Source organism: Megascapheus bottae, chromosome 24, assembly GCF_031878675.1.
Source record: "Megascapheus bottae isolate mThoBot1 chromosome 24, mThoBot2.hap1, whole genome shotgun sequence".
NCBI classification, from domain to species: Eukaryota; Metazoa; Chordata; class Mammalia; order Rodentia; family Geomyidae; genus Megascapheus; species Megascapheus bottae.
Genome location: NC_143532.1, coordinates 15030447 through 15039210, shown reverse-complemented (window position 1 = coordinate 15039210; position 8764 = coordinate 15030447). Strand labels below are relative to the sequence as shown.

At 33.9% G+C, this 8764-nt stretch overlaps 1 long non-coding RNA gene across 1 annotated transcript; it reads right to left on the bottom strand.

The window, feature by feature from the left end:
* Positions 1-657: 657 nt before the first annotated feature.
* Positions 658-8452, bottom strand: LOC150047041 (uncharacterized). Its single transcript, XR_016539503.1, has 3 exons — positions 8368-8452; positions 4846-4976; positions 658-756 (listed from the first exon to the last, which is right to left on the bottom strand). It is a non-coding gene; the product is annotated as an uncharacterized LOC150047041 (long non-coding RNA).
* Positions 8453-8764: the final 312 nt, after the last annotated feature.

Below are 8764 nucleotides of genomic sequence, written 5' to 3'. Positions count from 1 at the left end.
AGTTTATTTCATTTTCTATGCTCATTACAATCACTGTCAAAATAATAGGCCTAATTTGTGTTATGTTCTTGTTGCAAGCTTCCATGAAGCATCAGAATTCAAATGACTTATGTTTTCAAAGAGGTAGAGATCATGATGTATTATTATAACCTTTTCAATATTCTATATAAATGGATTATTAAAAATCATATTTAGAAAAATATATTTCCACATTCCCTATCATCCCCACACAGAAATCAAATTTTTTCATTTTAATTTGCAAGAAAAACTGAAAACTGCTCAATGAATCACATATAGGTCTTGAATAGGCTATGTCTGTGTGTGAGTGTAGCTGTATAAACAGATAAACATCAATATATACATACATGAATACACATGGATTTAATATTGAGTACATTTAAATATCTTGGACACAGTGTTATTATCTCCTGAAGTTTAGAATACATACAAAATACCATGTTCCACACACACACAAAAAAATTTACCCCAATTATAAAATAGAGGCTAAGGCTATATGTCTGTGATTTGAAGTAGCTGGATTTTAATCGATTTATTTGTATAAGCATTGATTAGTTGTTTAAACAAGGTGCCATTTCATGAAACAATTTATGAATAACTTATATCTTGATTAGTGTCACCTCATGCAACTTTCTCATCCATCTTTCCCATCTTTAGCCTTCTGCTTTCACTTCTTAATTTTGTAGGAATTACATTAGATTCTTGTCCGTGTTTTTGAATCATTTCTTACAGATAATGCTGTAATTTAAAGAAATAAGTCCATTTGAATCATATGTAAAACAAAAATGGTGATAGCTAAAATTTATCCAGAACTTAATAGACACAAATCAATAGTGTAAACAATGAGTTCTCATCATATTCTTGTGACTTCACTTCTCAGAGTTTTATCTATTTCTGTGCAAATAGGGAAAGAAAGTGAAAGAAAAGGAGACATACACCCTAGGCCACATAGCCCAATTTATAAAGACAGAAAAGCAATAACTTTAAAAAGAAAATTGAAGGAACACTCTCAGAATGTATTGATTATAATTTCATGATTCAAGTCGTAAGACTTATTTATTTTTTTTTATCATTTTGTTGTGATAAACACAAAATAAAAGTAATTCTCCATAAGAGAGACAGAGAAATCAGATTCATATTACTTTAACCTCTAGATAGAAGGATGAATCCTGAAATTATTGAGTGTATGAAGGAGGAATTTTTTTACAGCATCTGCTGGTCATGTTCTACTGCAATTAAATTCATAGTAAAGTCTGGCTTTATTGTTATATGTTTTAATAATAGCTTACTGTTTCGTTACTAGAAACTAGGAGATATTTTGATAAGATGACTCTCCCAGTCATAAACAAGGCAGGAAAATGTATTATGTATTACTTACAAAATGTTTAATAACAGAAAGTGTTTGTACTTATCCAATTATACATAATTTGAACATTTACCTGTAAAACTTGTATGTTCTTGATTACGCCCTGAGAAATATAATTGGAGTGCATGTGGATGAGATAGTTAATATAGATTAATTTGTTTTAAGTACTTCTTTAGATTCACATTTAATTAAGAATGCCAATGTATTTTTATTGGTGAAGATGCTTTAATAAAAAATCATACATTGAACAATCATTTGGTGCTACACAATTACAGTTTCTGTAATTAAACTTTAAAATAATTGAACTTTCTTTCCCCTTACCTAGTATACACATGCATGTTTTATAGTCACCTAAAACAGATTTTCAAAATTAATATAGTTTTTAAAGACTATAATTTCCTTTATCCTCTTCATGACTTTTGAGGGCTTAATTGCTATGTTATGGATGCATTTATCAGAAACAATCGAACAGTGTTAATTATTTTGTACTTTACTTAGTTATGGATAAAAGCAAAATTTACCTTTCTTCCCAGAAGAAAATAAAGTCCACATTTATTCCTAACATAAAAGTTACAGAATTATTTAAAATAACTAAGGCAATGACATTTATAGTCTAGGTTTCAAACACTTGTGTGGTTCAAAAAATGTCCAGAAAAAAGGACACACTAAAGCCACTAGCACAACGATGTTCATTGCAGCATTATTTACAATAGCTAAGATATGGAACCAGCCCAGATGCCCCTCAGTAGATGGAAGGATTAAAAAGATGTGGTATTTATACACAGTGAAATTTTATGCTGCCATCAGAAATAATATCACCCCATTCGTGAGGAAATGGAAAGACTTGGAAAAAATCTTATTAAGTGAAATAAGCCAGACCCAAAGAAACATAGGCTTCATGGTTTCCCTCATTTGCAACAGGCAACACACATCTAGGACTCTCCCAGCAGAAGATTACAATAACTCAAAACCAATGTACATAAAATCATATAGGATGAGACTAAATGAAATGAACTCCAGGATATGGAAACAAGAGGTTAATGTTGTGTGATTGTTGATCTTAATGTACTTTGCTATTTCTCTTATCTTTTTTTGCCGTATGATTAGTCTTACATTGTTACTTATCTGGCTTTGTTGCTAGTATATTGTACACACCTTTATTTGTTTATTTGAAATAGGGAAGGGAAGGGGGAAGCAAAATGATTGGGAGGAGGTGGGAAGAGGGAAAATATGAGAAGGGATATCAATGTGAGAGAAGTAATGCACCTGTAACCTCTCTATACATTAACCTGACAATAAAATAAATAAATAAAAATGAGTCTGGGAAAATGTCATAAGACAAACTATGATTTTAATGAAAACGAATGAGGGGAAATGAAAATGTACAGATATGGATGTGACACATACTCATGTTTTTTGACCAAAAGTTTGGAAAATACAAAGGAGTAATACAAAGTAGGCCTAGAAGATTTGCCTGTGCTTGATTCATATGGTACCTTGTTCTTTTTTTCCCATATATTTTTATTGTAATTAATAGAAGGGTTACATTATATTCACCAGATAGAAGGTGCACTACTTTCACAAACATTGATGCCCTTTCTCATGTTTTGGTCCCCATTTCCATGCCCCCACCCCTGCCTCTCATCTTGTTTCCCCCACTTCCCTATCTGATTTCAAATAACCAAAATTCATACATAAAATATATCAGATAACGGGGCCAGGAGTTTGGCCTAGTGGTTAAAGTGCTTGCCTAGCATGCATGAAGACCCAGGTTCGATTCCTCGGTACCACATACATAGAAAAAAGCCGGAAGTGGTGCTGAGGCTCAAGTGGTAGAGCTCTAGCCTTGAGAAAGTCCAAGGACAGTGCTCAGGCCCTGAGCTCAAGCTCAGGACTGACAAAAAAATATATATATATATCAGATAACAAGGTGAAATACTGTAACAATACGAGATAACCAAGGGACAGCAAAAGAGATGAGAGATAACATAGTACATTAAGAACAACAATCACTCATTATGTGGCTTTGGTTTCTATATCCTGGTGGTCCTTTCATTTAGCTCATACTATATTGCCTTGTGTATTTAGGTTTTGTTCTATTGTAAATCTCTGCTAGGAGAGCCCAAGGTTTCTATTGATTATGACAAATGACGGAAAACATTGAGCCTATGTTCCTGTGAGTCTGGCTTACTTCACTTAATATGATTTTTTTCTAAGTCTTTCCACTTCCTACAAATGGGGTGATGTCATTCTTTCTGATAGCAGCATAGACTTCCATTGTGTATAAATACCACATCTTGTTGTTCCACTCATCAACTGAGGGACATCTGGGTTTGTTCCATATCTTTGCTATGGTAAACAGTGCTGCAATGAACATTGTTGTGCTAGTGGATTTAGTATGTCCTTGTTTCTGGACGATTGGGTAAATGCCAAGTAGTGGAATTGCTGGGTCATAGGGGAGCTCTATGTTTAGTCTTTTGAGGCACTGGCATACTGCTTTCCATAGTGGTTGGACTAGTTTGCACTCCCACCAACAGTGTAGTAGTGACCCCTCCTGGCCACATCCCCTCCAGCATCTGTTGTTATTGTACCTGATTTTTATGTCGAGAAGAAAACTCTTGCCAATAAGCATTGTGAACAGACTACCACTTAATATTCACTGTTGCCTAAGGTGATTTCACATTGTATCAATTCATGTACAATTATTTTAGAAATATCCTCTGTGCTTAATTGAAATGTACCTGACTTGAGATACAAGCTTCATGTCATTTATTCAAGTAATCTACAGCACGCATTCATTGTCTTACATACAATTGTATGTATTACATACAATTAGAAATCCCAGTCTTCATTGAGATGGCATACAGGGGGATGATGTGTATTATAAAATTTTAAATGGTGATAATTCATCTCAAGATAAATATTCTGCATGGAAAAGACATGTGCTATGATTCAAACACTGACTTTGGCACGAATGATTCTGCAAACTTGGCTTCTTTCTCTCAGCCAAATATTACAAAGACTACATGAATGACCATATGAATGTGGTTTGCCAATTCTTCCTTCAACCTTCAGCAAGTTTAAATTATTTTGATGTTATAAAGTAGTGATAATAATGGAGATATAAACATTAGAGGATAGTGGGTTGTCTAAAAGAAAATCATGCCTGTAATCCTATCTACTCAGGAGGCTGAGATCTGAGGATCAAGGTTCAAAGCCAGCTTGGGCACAAAAGGAACTGAGAATCTTATCTCCAGTTTACCTCTAGAAAACGTGAGGACTCAAGGGTAGGGAGGTAGCCTTGCGCTGAAGAACTCAGGGACAGAACCCATGACCAGGGGTAGGGTGGTAGCCTTGAGCTGAAGAGCACAAGGACAGCACCAAGTCCTATGACCCACAAGAAAAAAGAAAGAAAGAAAGAATAATAAAGAAAATCCACTAAGGTTTATATTATATCTAACCTTGGATCCCGTTACATGTTTTTGGATACATTTCAGTCCATTTCTTGTATCACAATTTCAGATTGATTTCTTCTCATGTTGTAAGTGGTTCTTGACATGAATTTCTACCTTCTTCAACTATTTTTAATCTCCTGAACAATAAAAACTGGAATTGGAATAATTCACTTACCCTAATACAGCATGTATACATCATTTTTTCTTTTTAAATTGACAAATTACTATGGATATTTAAAAGATATGATCTATAATATATATACATTATAGAAAACTTAATTTAGCTTAATTACTGTGTCTATTACCTTATCAACATGTTTAGGGTGAGAATTTTAAAAATCAATTATTTTACCTATCTATTTATGCATATAATTTTTATCTCTTTCTTTTGTTCCTTATTTCCATTTTGTTTTTGTTGTTGTCAGTTTGGGGGCTTGTACTTAGAGCCTGGGTTCTCTCCCTGACCTTTTTTGCCCGACTAGTGCTTTACTACTTTGAGCATGGGTTCACTTCCAGTTTTATGGTGCTTTAGTGGAGATAGGAGCCACATGAACTTTCCTTCCTCGGCTGGTACTGAACCTTGATTCTCAGACCTAAGCCTCCTAAGTAGTTAAGAATACAGGCATGGGAAGTCAGAGTCTAGATATGTTTCATTTTTATCATATTTGCTTTAGCCAGCTTCTCCTTTCCCCCCATTTACTATACTCTAGCCTCTGATAGCCACCCATCTCATTTGTGCTCCTCAATGATTCTTGCAATTCCCATATGACTGAGGCTCTGCGCAATTATCTGTCTTTCTGTGCCTGTCTTATTTTACTTAGCATAATGCCTTTGTTGAATATTTCAGCATCGCTTGCCAGATCCAAGGTTATTGACACAGTCTGAGAACACATCAATAGATAAATGGATGAGGAAAAATGTGGTCTTTATACATATGTAACTGCATATATCACAGCTTGACAGAATAGAGAGCTGCCATTAACAGTTATATATTTTAACATGAGCAAGACAAATACATTTTTTATTCTATTTAAAATAAATAGATAAGTGTATGAAAAAGTTACATTAAAGGGGAAAGCTTTCACTCAGTTGGTATTCCCAGGCAAGGTAAGAACTCTGCTATGTAAAAGTGACTGTAATGTGAAAATAACTATTTGTAGTCAGTTTACATCCACATAAACCCATCATGTATTTCCAATAACATAAATTGAAAATTCATTCAACACAGCAAACGTGTTAAACTACATATTTGAGCACCATCACCAACTGATCGTTGTCCATTGTTTTAACTCAGGGTGCTGGGACTGAAGGAACCATGGCCCACTGCCTCTCCCTATCACCACAACACAGTCTCTCACTTCATATCATGAGCACAGAAAAGAAGTCAAACGTTCACATTTCACATGTAAAGTATGACTTCTACAACATCACAGAATTGGAAATCCCTATTTTGTTGGTCAGAGACACTCTGTACCTTGAAAAGGCCAATATGCTATAGATGTATTAGGCAGACTTTTCTGTTTAAATTGCTATTTTCTCCCTTGAAAAATTCTTCTGTCTCCTATTCATTCTTACTCCTCTTCTCCCTCTTCTCTTTTATCTATTGTTTCTAGCTTCTAGTCAGACATTCACATGCCAAGTTTCAGCAATATATGTTTTAATTATTCCATCTTGTCATGTACCACCGTTATGTTCCATACAAAGTGTAAAAATCCTAAATCTGATAGACATGAGACTGGGAATTATTTTTCTTTATAAAGGAATAACCTCTTCAACATATTCAAATGCCATAAGAAGTCAATCAAACTATAATTGACTCTAATTGGGACTCCCACAAGCACTTCTTTAAAAAAAAAAGTACCTAAAGTTAAGAAGAGGTGAAAAATTCATCTATGACTTTAAGTATTAGGAAATATGATCTTCCTAGAAAATAACTACTTCTGAATCAGGAAAAAAAAACATTAGCCTCATAAAACCAAAGATGGCACCTTCTTGTCAATCAACATATGTGATATGCATATGTAGGTATATATATACATTATATATGTCTGGTGTATTTATACATATATACATATATACATCCTTTATGAATATCAAATTATTAAACCAAGTAAATATATTTGTATTAATAAAACAATGATAAGCAAATAAAATTATTTGAACTGTATCTTTGTCCATTTAATACCCTATATTTAATTTGACACTCACTGTCCTATTCTCATTTATGTTTTTATTCAAAAGTATAACTCTGCTTAATCATACTAACCCAGAACCAAAAAGGATTTCCCCAGAGGGAGGTGACACATAACTGTGCCATGATACCTTCTGGGAAGATATATGACATCTCTGCATTTCTTGTTATTTCATTTCAAGAGCTACATTCTGAAATTTTTCCTCATGAGTTTTCCTCTTTCTGAGAAACTCCAGCAAACCTGATTTGTATTAGAATTAGAGATGACAATGTTACCTGCAAATGGATATATCAGAAATTATGACCTGTGGGGAGGGGAGAAAGATTCTTACATATACTGATTAAAACTGTAAGGTAAAAAAGAGCTGTGCTGAAAGAGAAAAAGAATTAAGGATGTGAAATAATCCCAAGGATATGGATGCAATGTGGTTGTCTACATGGTTATCTACAAGGCAGTGTTGTTTGACACCGCAGGGTAGGGCCATCAATCACCAGTGTTCATGTGACAAAGCACAGATGGGTTAATTTCACTGTGAAAGGGAATTTCTTGATGCACGTAGGTACGTGCATTAGGACTGAACTGTTAACAGTTACCATCTAGTTGTGATACTAATGCTGCCTTTTGCACACCTGACTCTGTTATATACAGTTGAAAGTGATTAAGGAGTGATACCCTTTTGGGCATAATGATCTGTAAGTTGGCTGATTTTTATGCTGAGACACATTGGTCATTGGATTAAAAATAAACTACAATTTAAATACTTGTTAGCATGACATTAAAGAAGAAATCATAAGAGATTGTCTGCAGTTCATAGCCTACATGGAAACGCTGATCTAAAGTTTATTCAAACATATCTTAAACCTAAATTTCATGCATTTCGAAAAAGGAGCCAATCATTGCTGAATGCATAACTGTAAATAACCCTTTGCATTAGCACATTAGTGATCAAATATTAGGTTACCCTTTTGTGATATTTCCTGAGATTTAATTTTTGTTTAATTGAAAGTGTGTTAGAACTTCAGTCACATTTAGAAGCGTGGTTGTGGGAAGGCTTCAGGCTCCATCCTCTTAAGTACATATTTATCCAGCAGGCTAATATTTTGAGACAACTATGCCAGCTGTTAACAAGATTTTGTAGATTTAATGTTGACACATGAAAATTATAATTTATGCTTTATCAATTGTTGACATAAGTGATGATGAGCAAGAGATCAAATCAATTGTGCCTTTTCAATTAAAAAGATGTACCACAGCATACAATTTAACCAACTATTTGTTCTTGTTTTTTTCTTATGTTAGAAATTTTTGATGAAAGAAATAATACAGTAAAACAAACCTCAAAATTCTTTGAAATATCTACTTTCTTTCCTTCTTAAGTATAGATGGATAATCATGAAATACACCCAGCTCTAAATTGACATAGCTTCTAGTCTTTTGCTCTTGGAATTAGAGATGGAATGTTGATCATGTTGTCTGGAATGTTTGATCCTAACTGACATGCAATTTGAAAATCTCCAACCACACAGAAACATCTTTACATTTATTTTGTTAATAAAAGTTGGGGGAATTTTCAAAGTATTTTCATCCTTTGTCACCTGAGACAGGTATCCACATTTTCATTTGACACAGGTGAAACAATAGCTAACAAAAATATTTTCCAGGGTTTGCCTCTGGGATTTTTAAAGTTTCAAATTCACAGGCTCTAACCTGTGCAATCATGTATCTTTAACTAC